The sequence below is a fragment of the Triticum dicoccoides genome, chromosome 7A (assembly GCF_002162155.2).
Source record: "Triticum dicoccoides isolate Atlit2015 ecotype Zavitan chromosome 7A, WEW_v2.0, whole genome shotgun sequence".
NCBI lineage: Eukaryota > Viridiplantae > Streptophyta > Magnoliopsida > Poales > Poaceae > Triticum > Triticum dicoccoides.
The window spans coordinates 497,956,945-497,978,410 of NC_041392.1; the positions used below are offsets into that span (position 1 = coordinate 497,956,945).

General features: G+C 45.9%; 1 pseudogene; it reads left to right on the forward strand.

The window, feature by feature from the left end:
• The first annotated feature begins 576 nt into the window (after positions 1-576).
• Positions 577-20,412, forward strand: LOC119333562 (annotated as a pseudogene).
• Positions 20,413-21,466: the final 1,054 nt, after the last annotated feature.

The following is a 21,466-nucleotide window of genomic DNA, read 5'->3' on the forward strand; positions in this document are numbered from 1 at the left end:
ATCCATCTCATCGAACTCTACATAAGAGGTCATGAGACGTCATCGTTACAAGGTCAGCTATGTAAGATAGTTGTTAGCAGTCCATGTCAGACCATCATCAACAGGTTAGTTAGCTAAGATGGGTTCTAACTCTGAGTTAGTAACTGCTTTGCAAAAATGGACGTAAATCCTTTGGATCTCTGCTATAGATTGCGGATCTATACAGATAATTTGACCTGTCTCTAGTTGGTTAGCTAAGACAAGTGCTTAAGTTTTGCATGGCTGGAGATATAACTCAAGTTAGCAAAACCACGGCGCAAGCATGCAGTTGGCATGGTTAAAGTGAGGTTAGCTAAATCCTAATTTTAAATCTGTAACCCCTCTACTGTTAAGACGGCGCAACAGTTTGCGCACGGACCAGCTGAAGATAATTGGATGCGGAACCGATATTCAAATTGCGCCCCACCTGCTGTGTTGCGCACATGCGGTGTGTATGCAGCCTGCGGAATTGCTAGCACTGGTAATTTTTTTGTTCAAATGTTGAATCGGTGGCATAATCATGATGAGGATGCAATGGATTACCTGAATAGGAGATCCATGGCGAGTGAGATGAAGGAGACCGATAATTTTTTAGTGACGAGCGAACTCTGCGGAGGGATCATGATTGGCTTTCCTTTGGAGAGCTCGCCTGTCGCCACTGATGCTAGATGGAGGGAGATCTGGAACTCATCTGCGGACGACCCCACAAGTTAGTCAAATACTTGGAGGAACTATTTGAGAGCCCACATGTCAGTATGAGTTTGAAGTCCACCTACCACATTTTCTCACCTCAGATGGAGGTACTCCTCGTAGGACTCATATAAGGCCGAGCCCACAAGTTAGTGAGAGACTTAGAGGAATTAGTAACTGAGAGCCCACTTGTCAATGTCGTAGACGGTCAAGTGAAGTCGACCTACCACATCTTGTCATGCCCAAGAAACATGCCCATCTCTCATGCGTCGCAAAACTCACCCCACCTATCAGGTTATTCTTCTCCTGCACGCAAAAAACAAAGTAGCATCTCTCTTTCTTTCTCTCTCTCCCTATCTCTTTCTCTTTTCTCTCTCTCCGAGATTCAAAATCATTGAAGGGGATCGCTGACAAACTGCAGGGAAGCAGATCGCCCCACAATTTAGAAAGGTGTGACTTCCGAACAATCAGCGCATAAGATTCGGCAATCAAAGGTTAGTAAAAAATTATCAACACACCTTTTGTGTGGCGATTCCTGATACACGAGATTCAATTTGTTGATGAATTTGTTGTGGTCGGGATTCATAGAATAAAACTGTTTAGTTTTACACTGTAGCTTTGTTTTGAATTTGTTTTTTTTTGTATCCTCTCGTCCTTGTAATACGAGGTTGCTACTTTTGTTAGGTTTCATGGTTATCTTTGTGTTAAGTGTTGCACAAGCAAATTAGCATGAGAGGATCTCACTTTGGTTGAGGTTGTAGTTTAATGAAAAATTAATATATGTATATGTTTATATATGTTAATTATATAGAACTAAAAATATATCTCTGTTGATATCGACTTCGAAAAGTTTCAACACTGATACTGCAGGTTTATAACCTTTATATTTATTACGTCTCTTTTTCGGGGCAGATGTTCAGGAGTGCGTCATCTGGTCAGGACAACAGGGACGGTCGGTCTTTGAACGACATCGGCAAGGATTATGTGAGGCAGATAATAGTAAGGCAGTTGAACATTAGTTTTTGGTCTTTTATTTCTGGGACGTTTGCTGTCAAGGTGTCACCACTGAGAACACAAAATAGTAGATCATTAACAACAACAAAAAATGATTTATATATCCTAGATGAATGTTGTAATATCTGTTTATCATGTGCATCTACTTTGCAGTTGAGTATCGAGAGGTGGAAGAAAAAAATTACTACAAAACGAGAAGAAGATCAAGGATGCAGATGTTGTCAAACATGCACATGCTATGCAGGCTGGAATAATTGGAGTCAAGAGTGAGATACAAGTTCTTGGCAAACGCCCCAACCAGGAGCATGGTGTGCAACAGACACCTGCCAAGAGGAGCATTCTAAGCAGCAGAGACTCCACTAAGCAGATTGTGCAGGTAACGACGAAAATTTCAAACGCTGGTTTTAACGTATGTGGAAGTTTTAGTCGCACGTGCCTCTAATTATTTTTTGGTTTGAAGACACATATGCCCACAAAGGCGCAGAGCGGGCGTTGTGACGGCCCAGCGTTTGTAGGCAGTCATAATGAAGAGGTGCAGGGTAACAGAATTTCCTTTGATGCGAGCAGAAGGATCATTGGCAACAAAAGCATTGGTGTTCAAGGATTCGGTACGGTTTGCACAAGCAAGAAGAGCCCAACGACAAAATCAAACATAGGAGCAATAAGCTCTACCATACAGCAGCATCAGAAAGCAATACAGGTGACAGCATATATGAACGTGCAACAACATTTAAAGCAAATGTATATTTTTTGTGAGCAATTTTTTCTTTGTTTTCGTCTGGTATATTTAAATTGCAGTATCTTCCACACGCAGGTGTACGAGGAAGGAAGCAAGTATCGCGGTAGTCCATGAATCGATGAAAACATAAGGCAAGGTCCTTTGAAAGGATCACCTGTGGCGTTCAACATGAGGGGTCCTTTCAAAGGATCTCCGATGGCATTCAAAATCGTCAGCGAAATCACCAATGCACGGAGGTTGTCGCCAATATTTGCTAGACAAGAGAGGCATGGGAAAACAAAGGTGACGTCGGAACTATGCTTTTTCAATTCAACACACAAACAGTTTTATGGGAGAACAGGGTAAAGTGGAAAACAGGAGGACAGTTGTCCGTCTTGTACGGCTGTATGTGCAGTTGTTCTTTTATATAGGATGTTGTTGTGCGTCTCCGGTTGTATGGTGTAAACAGAAGCACATTTGTGCCTCTTTGTGCAGATGTGTGTGTAGCATGGTCACATTCGTGATGTGAACAGTGCCTCTGGTGTACCGCTTATACTCGGTGAAGAGGCACGGGTCTGGTTTTGGTATACCAGATGAGCCCTGATGAGTCATATAAATCTTTTGTTTAGAAATTAAAAAATGCATATGCTGCTCTGGACATCTAATTCTGTTTCTTGCCATGTGTTTAGGATTTGGCAGAGGGGATAACAGATGAGGGAAAGAAATATCATAGTTCTCCATCCATTTCGAAGGAAACGCAACGTTCACAGTAGCAAGTAGCGTACAACGCCAGCACGGATTGCATGGTAGAAGCAGCACAGTCCCTTGGTTGCACGAGTGCCGGAGAAACAGGGAGCAGCATTGGACAATGCAACATTGGAGAGGCAGACTCATTTATGGATTTGGCCGTGCCATGCAGAAACGATGCTGCTGCGTGTGACAAACAACAGAGCAGCAGCAGCTCCACTGTAAGTGGACCTGTGGCTGGTGATGAGACCGATGTCGTTAGAAGTGAATACGATCAGACGAACGAAGACACGGTAGACAGAATCATCATGGCACCGCCGACCATTGTAGAGAAAGAAATGGATGACATGTTTAAAGAAGGCATATACCCAACGATTCAGGAGGTCACCGAAGCGGTCGAACCAGAAGGTGGTATGGTATTCGGATCATTGGATGAGTGCTTTTTCTTTTTCTGCAGATATGCTAGAAAGGTTGGCTTTGCTGCTAAGCGATCAATGAGCAGAAGATCGACATATGATCAGCAGCTTGACAAGCAGGTTTTTTAGTGCACCAAGGAAGGGAAGAATAAAACAACTGAGAGACATGTTAAGGAGAGAAGGAGCAACTGCTTGATCTGGACAAGATGCCCAGTCCAAGTAACAGCCAAGAGGGATACAGATAGGAGGAAATGGTATCTAAAGAACGTGCGGTTAGAGCACAACTACGAGCTTCACCCATCTGATTGGATGTTGAAGTTCATCAGGTGCTATAAGAAGATGACACCTCAGGAGAAATTCTTTATACAAGTGTTGCAGAAGGTGAGGTTAGAACCAAGGAAGGTTATGCAGATTTTTGCTACCATGGGGAAATCGAGGCGAGAAATTATGTTTGACACGATTGACATAAGCAACATTGCATGCTGGGATAGGGCTGGAGAGCGCGGCACTGATATCTCAGACATCATGAAACTGTTTGCCGATATGCAGAGGCAGAGGCTAGGATTCCACCATGTGGAAGAGACAGAGAACAATGTAGTGCGCTGCCTGTTCTGGACAAACTCCTTGTGTAATATGAATTATGATCTATATGGAGATTTCGTGTCTTTTGACACCACATTCTCTACGAATATATATGGCTTGCCATTTGCACCAATTATAGGTGTCGACAACCACGGGTCGACCGTCCTATTTGGAGTAGGCCTTTTGAAGGATGAGAAAATAGGTTCATTCAAGTGGCTCCTAATCACGTTTGTCGATGCAATGGGAGGTAAAGAGCCGAAATACATAATAACAGACCAGGACCAGGCGATGAAGACTGCAATAAAGGAAGCTCTTCCGAGGACAAGGCACATGTTCTACTGGTGGCATATTAGGAAGAACCTGAAGGAAAATAACGCAGCAGTGTTTGCGCAACACCCATGGATGTCTGATGATATATTTCGAATCGTCAAAAACTCACTAGATCAAGACGAGTTTGAGCATGCCTGGAAAGCAGCAATTTCTCTGCACAAGGCGGAAGGCAACAAACATCTGAACACGCTATGGGAACTCCGAAATTTTTGGGTGCCGGCCTACTTCAAGGACTGTTTCTATCCTTTCTTGTCAACAACCACTCGTAGTGAGAGCACAAATTTGATGTGGAAGAATTACATCGACCACAAGGACACTATAAAATGGTTTGTTAATGTGTATCACACGATTTAGCAAAATTGCCTCACCACGCTTGACAAGAAAAGATACCGAACAGAAGAGAAGGCGCCATCACTAGAGACGGGTTTTCCGATTGAAAGACAAGCAAGTCAAGTATACATGACTGAAATTTTCAGGAAATTCCAGCTGGAGCTACGGAACTGGACTTACTTCAAGTGCTCTGATCTGGCAAAGGGGAGGCAATATTTTTTAAAAAGATTATTGATCCTGGAGATAAAGTGTGGAGACCATATCCCGGCGAGGAATTTGACAGGTCTGAGTTCAAGGTAGATGTGGATGAGCAAAAAGACATATACAGTTGCAGCTACAAGAAAATGAGTAGGGATGGCATTCAGTGCTGCCATGTGCTTAAGGTGATGGACCAAACAGGCATGATCGATCAACTTCCAACATCCTTTGTCATCCCCAGATGGACCAGGAATCTATCAGAGAGTCTGAAAGTTCTGTCTACAAGTCAAGGTGATAGCATGACCATACAAGACGATGAAACTATGAGATTCGGCCTCGCTTACGCTGAGTTGTCGGATATCTGTTCAAATGCATGCAGAAAAGAGAAGGCATGCCGTGTGCTGCGTGAGTGTATGGTAGATATGAAAATAAAAGTCATGGCGGCACTTGCCGAGGAACCAGACACAAGCATTCTTGTCGAAACTCTCAAGAACCCTCCCATGAGTGGCTCAAAGGGTACGAAAAAGGAGATATAGTCAAAGCTGGTTCTGAGAAGAAAGGAAAAGGCTAGAAAGCTACAACCAAGTGCAGTCGTTGTGGAGAAAAGGGTCACAGGAAAACAAACTGCCTGGATAACCCAGAAGTGCAGGAGAGGATGAGGATTGAAGAGGAAAAGAGGAAATCGCAGCAGGAGAAGAGGGCAAGGTCAATGAAATGGCCGACAACACCACCAACACCATCGAGGACATCAAACGGCTCAGGACAATGCACTCCAAGACCAGGAGGAAGACGTCAGACGCCAGCAATTCCAACGACCCCACTGACAGCAGGGAGCATTTACCAAAGTCTTGCATCTACGCCAGAATCAAACATCACACAAGACAGGCACACAGAATGCGTGCAGGGAAGCCTGGGACAAGGCACGGAATCTGCGCAGTCCATTTTCAGAAAGGAAAGGTCTGAGTGGAGACTTTTTGGTACCGGAGAACAGTACAAATAGAAAAATTAAAAGGTAATAATGCAGCTTAAACAGGACGTAAGCAAAAGTTAGTGATGACCGCAATCTTTCGCTCTGTTTTTATGTATGAATATTAATTTTACAGGTAAATAGGTTGAATAGCTACGCAGAAGGGTGGGGTTGCACAAGGGTCGAGAAGGAAGAATGGATCGCTGAACATTCAAAAACAAGGCCGCACGTGGAGCGATGAAATAGCAAGCAATTGGTGGGGATTGTTTATTTTCTTGTGCTGTGGTTATAAGAACGGCTTGTAAGTTAATTTGCTGCAGCTATAGAAACAAAACAAATTTAAATAAGAACGCATTTTGCTTCTTTATGTATTTTTTACTCGGCGGACGAAATATCAGAGGCACAGGTTTCCTTGTTATTTTCCGCAGCCGCGTCGATTTCTGAACGTGGATGTTGTAAGCATACAAGCATGCTTCTCTCCTGCGTGACAGAGAGATAAAAATAACCTAAGGGCACAGGCAGCCACAGCCATACCACCGGTGAGTGTTCAAACCGTGACTCTCACAGTTGCATGGTCACGCCCGCCGTTATGGAACGAAAACGTTTTTAAGCACAGAATCTGGGTCGTGCTTCTGGGGCTGCATAACCGTGGCTTTCGTGGTAACTGTGCCTCGCATGTTCTAACGCATGTTCTTCTGTTATGAATGCATGACTGTAAGTAATTCAAATAACCGTGCTTGCGATGTGTGTCCAACCATGCCTCATGTGCCTTCACGCGATGCTTCTGTGATGCAAAGATTTCAAACACAACAGGTCACGGTTGTGTTTGCGTTTTTGTTTTACAAATGGATATAGTGCCTGGCAGTAGGTTCACGGTGTTTTCTGTGAGAGAATCACGTATTTACATGCTACTAAGGCACGTGGAATCACCGTCGTGCCTGTCTGTGGCATGTAGAACAGTGCTTTACAATGCTGAAGGCAGGACCGTGTGTCTCGTTCTTGAAAAGCTGTGGTTCTGCCATCACTTCATTCACTTGGTTTTGTCCGCGTTTTAGCAGAGGCACGGCCTTGAATCTTCTAGTGACTTAATTGTAACACACACCTTGGGTTTCCGCAATTTATGCACGAATGTGGCTCCACGTAAAACACAAGCATGCCTCCCTGAGCATCTTTACCATGCCACTCCTGGTTATAGATCAACGGATGCATTTGGAGCACAAAGAGACACGAAGGTGACCTCTGACTTGAAACACTGACACACTTGACGATTCGTGCATTTGAGTTAAAATCTTACAACGAAAACAATTGTAACATGTACAGTCGTCTGATTCTATTAGGTTTCCGTAATAATCGCACTATCGTGACTCCGGGTAAGAATAAATCATGCCTCTCCACCGACTCATTATGAATACAATTAGAAAACCTCTATGCATGACTCTATGTAATTAGAAAACCTTTGAGGGATGTAGGCCCGTGCTTGTGACCCTTGACACTAAAACACAGAGTAAACGCCCGTGCCTCTATGCTGTATGCACATGCTTATGCCCGTACAAGGAAATACGCTTTTAAAAATAGGGTCTCTCGTATAGGCCATTCCGTGCCTCACAGAGTAAACGCCCGTGGCTATGCGTAAGACAAAGGTTAGCGTGACTCTATGTAATACCACCGAACATGCCTTTATGTGCTTCATGCCCGTGCCTGTGATAATTTTGATCCCACATAAAATGCAAGGATGCCTCTCTAGGCCTCCATACTGTGCCTCTCCTGGTGTTACAGTCAACGGAATCATGTGGAACACAAAGAGACACAAAGGTAGACACGAACTGTTCTACATGCCTGTGTGGCATGTAGAACAGTGTGTCACAATGCCAAAGGCAGGACCGTGTGTCTGGTACGTGACAATGCCAAGCCGTACCGTGTGTCTGGTACGTGACAAGCCGTGACAGGAGCGTTTCAGCAGAATCATTTCCAAAGCACAGGCATGACCTTGAATCTTCTATTGACTTAAATGTGAACGTGTCCGTGGAAAATTTTGCTGCTCGTAGAGGCAAGATGACTGTAGAACCGTGCTTCCGGCGTCAAACAGATTCTTCTATTGAATGTGTGTTGTAAATAATTAATACACGGACGGGCACGCCCGTGCCTGGTCTGCGTGTGCAACAGTGCATCTTGTACCTTGAAAGCCGTGGTTCTATTTAATGTTTCAAGTAGTCACCTACCATTGACTTGCTATGAGTAGTACTTAACCTGGGCCCCCTGTCAGAAAGAAAAATAGAAGAAGTAATTAATCTGGACCCCTCCGCTCCACGTCATGGGTATTTAAGCCGTCTCGTGGATTGACAGGCTGTAATCCATTTCTCCAGATCCACCTTAGTGAGCACTGTTCATGGGCGGCGCCACCACAGCAACAGAGGTGGATATGGAAAGCACTGCTCGTAGCATCAAGAGGTTGAGAGTGGCGCCACCGGTGATGCCGCTTTCTGGTGGTGTGCTGGTCGTCGGAGGGGGTGGAAGCGGCGACCGTGCTCCCTCCCGATCCGATGAGGAGGAAGAGGGATGTCGTGCGGACCGCATTAGCGATCTCGCCGACGGTGTCCTAGGTGAGATCATATCTCGTCTTCCCATCAAGGATGGCATCCGTACTCGAATCCTCGCACGTCGCTGGCGTCCTTTGTGGCCCATCGCTCCTCTGAATCTCGACTGCCGTGAGATCTTTGACTCTCGTCTTTTTAACGATGGTGAAAAAGTTCATATCGAGACCATATCTCATATGTGTGCCTTCACCAAGGAGTCCGTTTGCAAATGCTATTCCGGAACGCGGCTCTGTCGAAATCCCGTTGTCAGTCTTCCGGAATCCATTCTGTCCGGCCATGCTGGCTCGGTTAGCCACATCTCTATTCCGGCGTGCTACCTACAGTGCAGGCCCTCCACCGTTGATGCCTGGCTCCGATCCTGGAAGTTGAACAATATCCAGGTTCTTGAGTTCTACTACCTCTTCCCAGAATTTCTGATGCAAGAGGTAACTCTATTGGATCTATGCACTTCAACTACGCCCTCGACACTAGAGTCCGTGTTTCGGTTTTCCTCCTCTCTCCACACCCTCGGCTTTGCTCTTTGCCAAATACCAGACAATTACGTAGGGACACTTAAGCTACCACTGGTGAAAAGACTCTCGCTTGTGGTTGTTGATATATCAGACGCGTCGCTGCAAAGCATAATCCACTCTAGTTGCCCTGCACTTGAGTCTCTCCTGCTTGTTTGCAATAGAGGAGGTCGTCGTGTCACAATAAACTCGTCTAACCTTGTAAGCATTGGCATTTGTTGTCCACACGGGGAACTCATTGTTGAGGATGCCCCTTCGCTTCGATGATTGATTGTTGATTGTCTGGTTGACGACTGTTCGATAACTGTTGTCTCTGCACCTAAACTGGAGACGTTGGGTGAATTTGTGTTTGTGTATCCCTCGAAGTGTCTTGAGGTAATGACTTTCCTTAATACTGGAACAGAGATGTACTTGTTCCAATGTTTGTTCTATTAATTTGGTGGTCTATGTCGTATTCTTCATGCAGAGTCAGGACTTGGAGGTAACAGTTGTCTCTTCGTCTGAACCGTATCCATGTCGTCTGACGTGTCTTGAGGTATTGAGTTTTTATGATACTTCCAACTTAACTTTATTTGTGAGGAAACAAGTTTTATTTCATCCAACCTTTATGCTATTAGTTTTGTGATCCATCTTCTGCTAATTTTCATCAAGGGTTTGAAGGTAGTCAGTCTAACAACAATGCGTCAATCTGTCAAGACCTTGCTTATCTACATGTATTATAAGGTGGACACTGCCATTGAATTGTTGCAATGCTTTCCAAAACTGGAGAACTTGTTTGTCGAGGTGATGATCTTCAGAAATTTGCATTTTGTAGTACTCATTCCTTTTTGAAATGCTTGTCTTAATTTTAAATGAAGTTGATGCACCCGTATCTACACATGATTTACTGTTGTGTACATCCATATATAGACAAGTCTATGTCTAACTTCTTGTTACGGAGGTGGTAGAACTAATTGTTGCATTTGGTTTTTTGATGGTTTGTATCTCTTTTTATAGACGCTAAGTATTTTCAACCTATCATTTATATTTTAGGGATCATTGATTTCTCGTGGTGAAAAAAACAAATGGCGTCGTAAGTACTGGCAGTTTCTCGAACATCACAACGTTTGTCTGAAGACAGTATCGCTGGAAGATTATGTTCGATCTGGGAGTTACGTTGAATTTGCGATGTTCTTTGTTCTTAGTGCAAAGGATCTAGAGACCATGACCATTAAGTTTACCTCCCCTCCTGCAGAGTTCATGGGAGTATTTTACGAAAAGCAACAAAGGGTTCTGGAGTGGCATAGAAGGGCTTCTAAACGTGCACGTCTTAGATTATCATCAAGTTGCAGCCACGCGCGTCCGCATTTAAGAAAGAGGAGTGTTGAATACCTGGATTTGACGGTTCCGTTTAGGTGTGGATGCTGAAATCAGGCCTTCTATTAGTTGTCTAGGTGTATGGAGTTATTTGTTGTTGCGTTCTTTTGAGCTTGGGTTTTATGTAAACTTTATCAGACAACTGTTGTAGTCTTTGCACCGTGTGTAGGCTTGTCTGTTTTTGTGTTGCGTGCAGTCATGAAGGAAATGTGTGGTTTTGCGGCTTTGTATGGGCTGAAGGACCATAAAATGCTGTGGCACCAAGGTTAAGAGACATAAAGTAGATTTAATGTTTCAGTGGAGAGATGTGCGCTGCATTTGTAAGCGTGTTGTGTTGTATGTACGATGCTGCCTGTCTTATATATGTACCTGTCATGCACACAATGCATGTACAACCGTGCCCGTGTTGCAGGTAGAGCTGCATGATGGTTGACTTGCATGGTGCCTGTCTTATATATGGTGATGGGTGCCTTGCACTGATGGAGCTGCATTTGAGCCGCTGCACTGTTTCTGGTCCTCGTACTATGGTTATAAAAAATGGCTTGTAAGTTTATTTGGTGCAGTTGTAGAAACAAAGCAAATGTAAGCATAACAGATTTTTCTTGTTTAGGTATTTTTATTACTCAGCTGGGAAAATATTATAAGGGCGATAGGTTTGTTTGTAAATGTTTGCAGCCCTCTCTTTATGAAGTTGGATGGTGTAACAATACAACCATGCGTCTCTGCTGCGACACAGGAGAGATGGAAAGAGCTGAAAGCATAGAGAGCCACCACAACGGTGAACCAAACCTTTTTTGCGGGCCGTTATGTAGTGCTTCTGGTTACCGCACAACCGAGTTTCTACTCAACAGGCCACACTGAAATGCCTCTCGAGGATTCTAGCCGTGACACTGCAGACTCACAACCATGCTTTTGACCTTGTCCTGGCATCATGATTTTTGTTCTCTGCTTGAATAACGTGCCTTTCACAGCCACCCTACTGTGCGCGTAGAAAAGGAGCAACACCAGCTGATAAAGTGCTTTTTCTACTACTAGATGTGTGGCCCTCGTTGCATGACTTCCATGCGTTTGACAGTGGCTCTTTGGTACAGAACCATGGTTGCAGAGAGTTCTTGCCCGTGCTTTTAAGGACAGTGTCTCTTGGATCGGTCATTGATTGCCTCACAAAGTAAACAGTGAGGGTTCACATCTGAATCCAATTCTGTTATGTTTATGTAGTAAGTGCACGAACGTGACTCTGCCTAATATTCAAGTATGCTTCCATGGGCTTCTCGTCCGTGCCTCTCCGTCTAAACGAGTCGACGGAATCATTCGGAAAACAGACACAAGAGAAAATGACTCTATATAATACCACATGATGCCTTTGTGGATTTGATGCCCGTGTCTACGACCCTTATCACTAAAATACAGAAAGTCACAAACGCACATAACCGTGGCTACATAGACTTTATCAAGAAAGAAGCGTGATGCAACTCAGTACGGAACTGTGTCTATATGGACTTCACGTCTGTGCTTTTAAATACAAGGAAATAAGCTTTTAAAATCAGTGTCTCTCATATAGGAAATTATGTGCTTCATAGAGTAAACGCTCGTGGCTGTGCGTAAGACAAAGGTTCAGTTCCGTGGGCTAGACGCCCGTGCATCTTCGTCTGATCGAGTCTCACAGGCGAGCATGACTCTGTGTAATACCATCGACCATGCGCAATAAACGAATGATTGTGATCTTGCCTATTACTAAAGTATGCCTTCATGGGCTGCTTGTCCGTGCTTCTCCGTCTGAACGAGTCGACTGAATCATTCGGAACACAAACACAAGTGAACATGACTCTATTTAATAACACATGATGCCTTTGTGGATTTGACGCCCGTGGCTGTGACCCTAATGACTGAAACATTGAAACACAAAGAGTGCAAGGCCATGCTTTTAAAAAACATGCAATAGAGGTGACATCTGCAATTATGTCCCTGCACTGTGCCTAACCGTACCTCATGTGCATAACCGTGCTTGCGATGCGTGTCCAACCATACTTCATGTGCCTTCACGCGGTGCTTCTGCGATGCAAAGATTTCAAACACAACGGGTCATGGTTGTGTTTGCGTTTCTGTTTTACAAATTCATATAGTGCCTGGCAGTAGATTTCCGGTGTTTCCTGTGATAGAATTACATCTTTACGTGCTACTGAAGCACGTGGAATCACGGGCGTGCCTGTGTGGCATGTAGAACAATGCGCGTCGTATCACTTCACGGCCGTTGTGTGGTTCGTGGCAAACCGTGCGTTTGCCATGGTCGTGCTTGTGTGACAGGTAGAACAGTGTGTCTCGAATCACTTTTCTATGAAGTCATGATCATCTGTGTGTTTGCTGACAAACCGTGGTTCACTGAATCATTCGGAACACAAACGCTAGCACAAGCGAGCATGACTCTATATAATACCACACGATGCCTTTGAAGATTTGACGCCCTTTCCTGTGACCCTTATCACTGAAACACAGGAAGTCACAAATGTACATAGCCGTGGCTGCAGAAACTTGAAGCCCTTTTATTTAATGAAATGTATGGCATGAGCAAAAGACCATTTAGCCATCGATCGAAATACCAAGTTCGTTGTTGGCAAGGTTACAGATTGAGCAAAAAAGGTAGGGGCATTGTTTCAGCACACCTATGTAAATTCCAAACCGGAAAGTGGCGGGAACATCTCACTCCAGCACTGTTTTCAGCACTTACAAGTGAATGGATCCTTTAAATCCAGGTGCTCAACACATGCGTGCCTTAGATCCAAGTTCCCGTGGTTACAACTTGGTGACAACCTAAGGCAAGCATGTTTAGAAGCCTTTTTGTCCCACTTAAGCACGTCTTGTTGCTGTTTGTAGAATTCTTCCGTCAAGTGTTCCTGAAGAAGAAACTTGATCCTCACCAGCTGTGCTGCATTGAGAATAAAGAATGTTGCAAATTGAATGCTTTTGTCGCATTGAACATAGCTTTCCAGCGTTAGTGACTTCAAACGAACATCATGATGATGCTTGCAAGAACAGTCGTTCGCAAGACTTTCTTCATTAGAGGCTATTTCCTAAATAAACATGAATATTTGAAATGGTTAAGCTCGATAAAGAGTGATTCTGCTGGGAGAGCAAGTGAAGGAATAAGTCTATAACCTCTGTTGTAATAAAAGCTTTCTTTTTAGTTTTGTCCTAATACTGGTCCATGACTATATACACCTTTGTCCATTACATACAAATGTATGTGACATTTTCCTTTTGTTGAATGGAGTTCTGCACCATGCATGGTATGTGTTTTACAATTTGTGTGAGAAGCATCACCTCGATATACAAGTTTTCCAAGCTTCGGAAGTGTTCCACCAAGGAAAAGACTGCGTGCAGGTCATAATCCATGCTGATAGACAACGTCTTGATAGAATGAACCGCTGTGGATGTGCTGACTGTCGGCAAACACTTCATGTAGAATAAAACATAATATTAGTAGAGTAAAGGTTGGATTGCATGGAACTTGTTCGTACCAATCAATGGGGGTGAAAGTATTGTTGAAAGTCAGTACCTGAATAATTATATGGTCATTTGTGATGCCGGATTCACAGAAAATATTAGAAAATCCGCCCATGACCTGCAGTTTAGGTGCAGAGGTGATAACTATCCACAAATTTTTGCAATCACCATCACAAAGCAACCATTGAAGTGACGAGGCATCTTCTATAACAATTTTCCCATAGTAACCAGAAATTCCGATGCTTATAAGGTTAGGTGAGTTTATTCTGATGGAATGGTGCCTGACTGTCCAAACAAGCAGCAGAGACTCAAGTGTAGGAGAAGTAGAGCTGATGATGCTCTGTAATGAGACGTCTAATACATCAACATCTACTAGAGACAGTCTCCTGAGCAGTGGTAGTTTAAGCACCCGTACATAATTGTCTCGTAACTTGCAAAGAGCAAAGGCGATGGTTTGGAGAGAGGAGGAAATCTGAGGGTTTAATGCTGGCGGTGATGGCATGAGCGAAGGGCATGAGAATGGCCCTATGTCATGTTGTCTCAAGCATGGTGGGAACAGGTAGTAAAACTTGAGCACCTGGAGATTGTTCAGTCTTGGGGATCGAAGCCAGTCGTCGACTGTGGAGTGCATGCAGTCGAGGTAGGACACCGGAAAGCAGAGGCGGCGAACTGCACTGTGACGCCCGGAGAGGATGGCCTCTGGAAGGTACGAATCATCATAGGAATTATCTTCACCGACATGTTCTCCTCTAAAAAATGTACTAGTGTATGTTACGCGGACGAGTTCCTCCGGTGTGGCGGAGTTCGCGGTGAACAACTCGAAATGTGCTTGATCTAGAGGGTTAAAAAGATGTGGGACAACGATCTCATGGCAGTCCATATTCAGAGGAGCGGCGCGCCAAATAGGGCGCCACCGACGTGCGAGGATTTGAGTGCGAATGCCTTCCTTAGTGGACAGACGGGATATGATCTCACCGAGGACACCGTCCGGTAGGTCGCTGATGCGGTCGGGACCAGACTGCTCTTCTTGATCCTCGGATCCGGTAGGCGCACCCTCGCTGCTTCCAGCCGCTACCGCCGAACCACCAAAGGAAGGCGTCGCCGGTGGCGCGAGCCTCGCCCTCTTGGTGCTCGGGGCACCGGCATTGACCTCCATCTCCGTTTTCATTGCTGGGATCGCGCCGCCTGCGAGCGCCGCTTTATGTGGCGTGGATCTGGACAATCCAAGAAAGAGGGTGTGGCTAGGGTTTCGAGATGCTGTCCGTCCGCCTTAAATAGCCGGAGCCTGGCCTCGGGCGACGAGCCAGAGCGGCGTCACCGGAGGAGATGTCCGTCGGACCCTTGGGTTTCTGTGGCGGCGCCACGTGGTGTTCACACCCGAATACGTGGAGACGCCCGTTGAAACGTTGTGTTTCCACAATCAACGCATGAACGTGGCTCCGCACAAAACACAAGCATGCCTCCATCGCCATCCCGACCGTGCCTGTCCTGGTAACATAGTCAACGGATGCATTTGGAACACAAAGAGACACCAAGGTGACTCTGGATAATTACACGTCATGCGTTTGTTAGTTTGACAACAGTGCCAGTGACCTGAAACACTGACACACAAAAAGTCGTCTTCGTGCGTAAAGGATCGTGACGCTAGTAAACATATAAAGTCGCCTTTCGTGCATTTGAGTTAAAAATCTTACAACGAAAACAATTGTAATAAGGACAGTCGCCCAATTCTACTAGGTTTCCATAATAAACGCACAAACGTGACTTCGGGTAGGAACGAACCATGCCTCAGTGGGCTGGACGTCCGTGCCTCTCCTTTTGACCGAGTCCACCGACTCATTCGGAACACGATCAGAAAACCTTTGTGCGTGACTCTATATAATAGCACGCCATGCCTTCGAGGGATGTATGCCCGTGCTTGTGACCCTTGACACTGAAACATAGATAGCCACGAACGTCGACGTCTTTATCAAGAAAGAAGCGTGACGCAACTCAGTACTGAACCGTGTCTGTATGGACTTAACGTCTATGCTTTTAAATACAAGGAAATGAGCTTTTAAAATTAGCGTCTCTCATATAGGCAATTCCGTGCCTCATAGAGTAAACGCCCGTGGTTGTGCGTAAGACAAAGGTTCAGTTCCATGGGCTAGACGGTCGTGCATCTCCGTCTGGTCGAATCTCACACGTGAGCATGACTCTATGTAATATCATTGACCATGCGCAATAAACGCATGATTGTGACCCTGCCTAATACTAAAGTATGCCACCATAGGCTTCTCGTCCGTGCCTCTCCGTCTGAACGAGTCGTCTGAATCATTCGGAACACAAACACAAGCGAACATGACTCTATATAATATCACACGATGCCTTTGTGGATTTGACGCCTGTGCATGTGACCCTAATGACTGAAACACAGAGAGTCACAAACGTACATAACCGTGGCTGCAGAGAGTGCTAGCCCATGCCTTCATGGGCATCACGTGCGTGCCTCTCTTTCCTACCGAGTCCACCGTGCTTCCGGCATCGAACAGGTTCTTCTAGTGAATGTGTGTTGTGAATAATTAAAGCACTAAGGGGCACGTCCGTGCCTGGTCTGCGTGTGCAACAGTGCATTCCATACCTTGAAAGTCGTGGTTTTATTTAATGTTTCAAGCACCCATCTACCATTGACTTGCTACAAGTAGTACTTAACCCGGGCCCTCCTGTCAGAAAGAAAAATAGAAGAAGTAATTAATCTGGACCCCTCCGCTCCTCGTCCTGGGTATTTAAGTCATTTCGTGGATGGAAAGGCCAGTCCATTTCTCCAAATCCACCGTCTATCCAGATCCATGCCACATATAGCGGCGCTCACAGGCGGCGCGATCCCAGCAATGGAGACGGAGATGGAGGTCTACTCCGGTGCGCCGAGCACCAAGAGGGCGAGGCTCGCTCCACCGGCGACGCCTTCCTCTGGTGATTTGGTGGTAGCGGTTGGAAGCGGTGAGGGTGCGCCTACCGGATCCGAGGATCAAGAAGAGCAGTCTGGTTCGGACCGCATTAGCGACCTCCCGGACGCCATCATCGGTGAGGTGATCTCCCGTCTGTCCACTAAGGAAGGCGTTCGCACTGAAATCCTCGCACGTTGATGGCGTCCTTTATGGTGCACCGCTCCTGTGAATCTCGATTGCAGTGAGATCCATGTCGGTCGTCTTTTTAAGCCCCTAGAAACAGTTCATATTGACGTACTGTCCATGCTCCCCAGTAAGGATGTCATTCGCATTAGATATTTTGGAACTCGGTGTAGTTTTCAACCTGACGTTGATGGTTAGTGCCTTGCGGAAGCCATCCTCTCCGGTCATGGGGGCACAGTTCATCGTCTCTGCATTTCGGCGTGCTACCTCCACTGCAGACCCTCTACACTTGATGCCTGGCTTCGATCCCCAAGACTGAAGAATCTCCAGGTTCTCAAGTTCTATTACATGTTCCCAGGTTTTGTGGGAAAAACCATCACACTACCACACAAAATCTCTTCGTCCGCGCCCTCACCGCCGACTTCCACGCTGATGTTTTCCTCCTCACTGCACACCATCACATTTGCTCTTTGCTAGATACCTGACAAGTATGCACGATCATTTAAACTTCCACTCCTCAAGAGGCATTCGTTTTTGGAAGTTGATATATCAGACGTCTCACTGCAAAGCATAATCAGCCATGGTTGCCCTGCCCTCGAGTGGCTCCTGCTTGTTTGCAATAACTTGGACCACTGCATCATAACAAACTCAGGCAAAGTTGAAGTCATCTGTATCCTTTGTGAGAATGGTGAACTCGTTGTTGAGGATGCACCCTCACTTAAACGATTGATTCGCAATATTCAGAGCCGGCACTTGCAGATAACTATCTTTTCTGCACCTAAGCTTGAGTGTTTGGGTATTTTCTATGAAGGATTTCCTGAATCCAAGATTGTTTTTGGCTCTACAGTTATCGAGGTGCTCACCTTTTGCGCTATACTCTTTACTTGCATTCCTTGCAGCGCCGAAGTTTCATGTCACGCGACCTTTTATCCAGCTAATTTTATGATATGTGCTTGTCGTAGGCTTTGTCTGTAGTCAGCTTATCAATGGCGGTTCAATCTGTGAAAACCCTGCTTATCCACATGTCATTAAATCTGAACAAGGTTGTTGCCTGGATCTCCTGCAGTGTCACAACTAAACCAAGTAGCCGAAGGAAAGAAAAAATGAATGAAGCCGAAGTAGAGTGAACTTACAGATGAGGAACCCTCGTCAGCCTGGATCTCCTGCAGTGTCTGGACACTGGCTTCCATAGTAGTCTCCTCCTGACCAACCATGGCGGAGAGGGTTAGGATAGAGAGCACCAAGATGATTGAATGGCCTGGCGGCGGGCAGAGGATGGAAGAGTGTGTGGCTAGGGTTTTGAAACTCCGTCCGTCCACCATAAATAGCCGGAGCCTGGCCTCGGGCGACGAGCCAGAGCGGCGTCACCGGAGGAGACGTCCGTCGGACCCTTGGGTTTCCGTGGAGGCGCCACATGGAGTTCACACCCGAGTAGGTGGAGACGCCCATCGAAACATTGTGTTTCTGCAATCAACGCACGAACGTGGCTCCGCGTAAAACACAAGCATGCCTCCCTCGACATCCCGACCGTGCATGTCCTGGTAATATAGTCAACGGATGCATTTGGAACACAAAGAGACACGAAGGTGACTCTGGATAATGACATGACATGCGTTTGTGAGCTTGACAACCGTGCATGTGACCTGAAACACTGACACGCGTAAAGGACAGTGACGCTACTAAACATATAAAGTTGCCTTCGTGCATTTGTGGGCATGATAGTCATGCCTGTGACCTGAAACACTGACACACAGGAAGTCGTCTTCATGCGTAAAGGACCGTGACGCTACTAAACATATCTAGTCGCCTTCGTGCATTTGAGTTAAAATCATGCAACAAAAACAATTCTAACAAGGACAGTCGCCCGAACCTATTAGGTTTCCGTAATAAACGCACAAACGTTCTCCGAGTAAGAACAAACTATGCCTCTGAGGGCTTGATGTCCATGCCTCTCCTTTTGACCGAGCCCACTGACTCATTCGGAATACAATCAGAAAACCCTTGTGCGTGACTCTATATAATAGCACGTCATGCCTTTGAGGGTTGTATGCCCGTGCTTGTGACCCTTGACACTGAAACACAGACAGCCATGAACATTGACGCCTTTAACAAGAAAGAAGCGTGACCCAATTCAGTACGGAATGGTGTCTGTATGGACTGCACATCCGTGCTCTTAAATACAAGGAAATGAGCTTTTAAAAACAGCGTCTCTCTTATAGGCCAATCCGTGCCTCGCAGAGTAAACGTCAGTGGCTGTGTGTAAGACAAAGGTTCATCTCCATGGGCTAAACGCACGTGCATCTTCGTCTGATAGAGTCACAGGCTAGCGTGACTCTATGTAATACCATCGACCATGCCTTTGAACGCTTCATGCCCGTGCCTGTGACCGGAAACACTGAATCAAGGATGAGGCGGCTGCCGCGGGTTTCCGCTATAAACGCATGAATGTGACCCCATGTAAAACGCAAGAATGCCTGTCTGGGCCGCCATACCGTGCATCTCCTGGTGATAGAGTCAACGGAATCATTTTGAATGGATCCCTGCACTCTTCTCCCCTTCGCTCCCATCCCCAGTTATGTTTCGACAGGTGTCTCCTCGTATTCGGGTGTGAACGCCATGTGGCGCCGCTCCGGAAACCCAAGGGTTCGACGGGCGTCTCCTCCGGCGACGCCGCTCTGGCTCGTCGCCCGAGGCTAGGCTCCGACTATTTAAGGCGAACGGATGGCATCTGAAACCCTAGACACACCCTTTTCCTTGGGCTTTTCAGATCCACGCCACATATAGCGGCGCTCGCAGGCAGCGCGATCACAGCAACAGAGACGGAGATGGAGATCCACTCCGGTGCGCCATGCACCAAGAGGGCGAAGCTCGCGCCACCGGCGACACCGTCCTCTGGTGGTTTGGCGGTAGCGGCTAGAAGCGGTGAGGGTGCGCCTATCGGATCCGAGGATCAGAAAGAGCAGTCTAGTCCGGACCGCATCAGCGACCTCCCGGACGCCATCCTCGGTGAGGTCATCTCCCATCTCTCCACTAGGGAGGGCATCCGCACTCGGATGCTCGCACGTCATTGGTGTCTTGTTTGGCCGACCGCTCCTCTAAATCTTGACTGCCGTGAGATCCTTGTCGCTCGTCTTTTTAACGCCCTAGAAACAGTCATGTCGAGCTCATCAGTAGGGTCTCTGCCTACAGCGAGGAGCTTGCTCGTATACGATACATCGGAACTTGGCATCAGGGAAAAGCAGTTCCTGGTGATGGTTCTTGCCTTCCAGAGTCCATCCTCTCCAGCCATGTGGGCGCAGTTCTCCGCCTTTGTATACCGGCATGCTACCTAAAATGTAGACCCTCTACTGTCCACGCCTGGCTTGAGTCCCCCAGATTGAACAATCTCCAGGTGCTTGAGTTTTACTACCTGTTTTCACGATTTGTGAAAGAAACTGTCAAACTATCGCACACATGCTCTTCATCTACGCCCTCACTACCGAAGTCCGTCTTTCGGTTTTCCTATTCTCTACGCACTGTGAGCTTTGCGTGTTGCCACATACCAGACCATTATGTAGAGGTACTTGAACTACCACTGGTCAAGAGACTTTTGCTTGTTGAGGTTGATATATCAAACTTCTCGTTGCAAAGCATGATCAACTCTAGTTGCCCTGCACTCGAGTGCCTGCTGCTTGTTTGCAATAGAGAAAGGCGTTGGATCACAATAAATTCCCCTAACCTTGTAAGCATCGGCATCCATGGTGAGATAGGAAAATTCATCATCGAGGATGCCCCCTCACTTCAAAGGTTGATCCACGATGTCCAGAGCAATAACATGGAGGTATTCATCGTCTCTGCACCCAAACTGGAGACATTAGGCAAATTCAGGATCTCGCTTGACTCCATAGGTCTTATGGTACTGACATTTCACAATAATTCCAGCTGCATTTCCTTGAGAAAGTAGTTTCATGTTATCCAAACTTTTGTTCTAATAATTTTATGTTTTATTTTCCATGTTATGTGAAGGATTTGGCGACGGCCAGCCTATCTACAATGCGGCAATCTGTCAAAACCTTGTTTTTGTCCATGACTTATCAAGTGGATCTGGTCATTCACTTGCTTAAGTGCCTTCCAAATCTGGAGAACTTGTTTGTTCAGGTGATGATTCTCACGCCCAATGAAAAGGTCATACCGTGCATAGTGCAGCACTCCTTGCATCTCAAAAAGCTTATCTTTGCAATGGACACACCTATGTCTAGGCATGTTTTATTATTATTATTATACATACATCCGTATCTAGGGAAATGTTCGACGAACAGATTGGGACGGGGGTCATGGAATTTATCGTTCATTTTGTCCTTCCATAGATCTTGAGTATCTTTCAACCTTTATGTGTTTTCAGGGAGG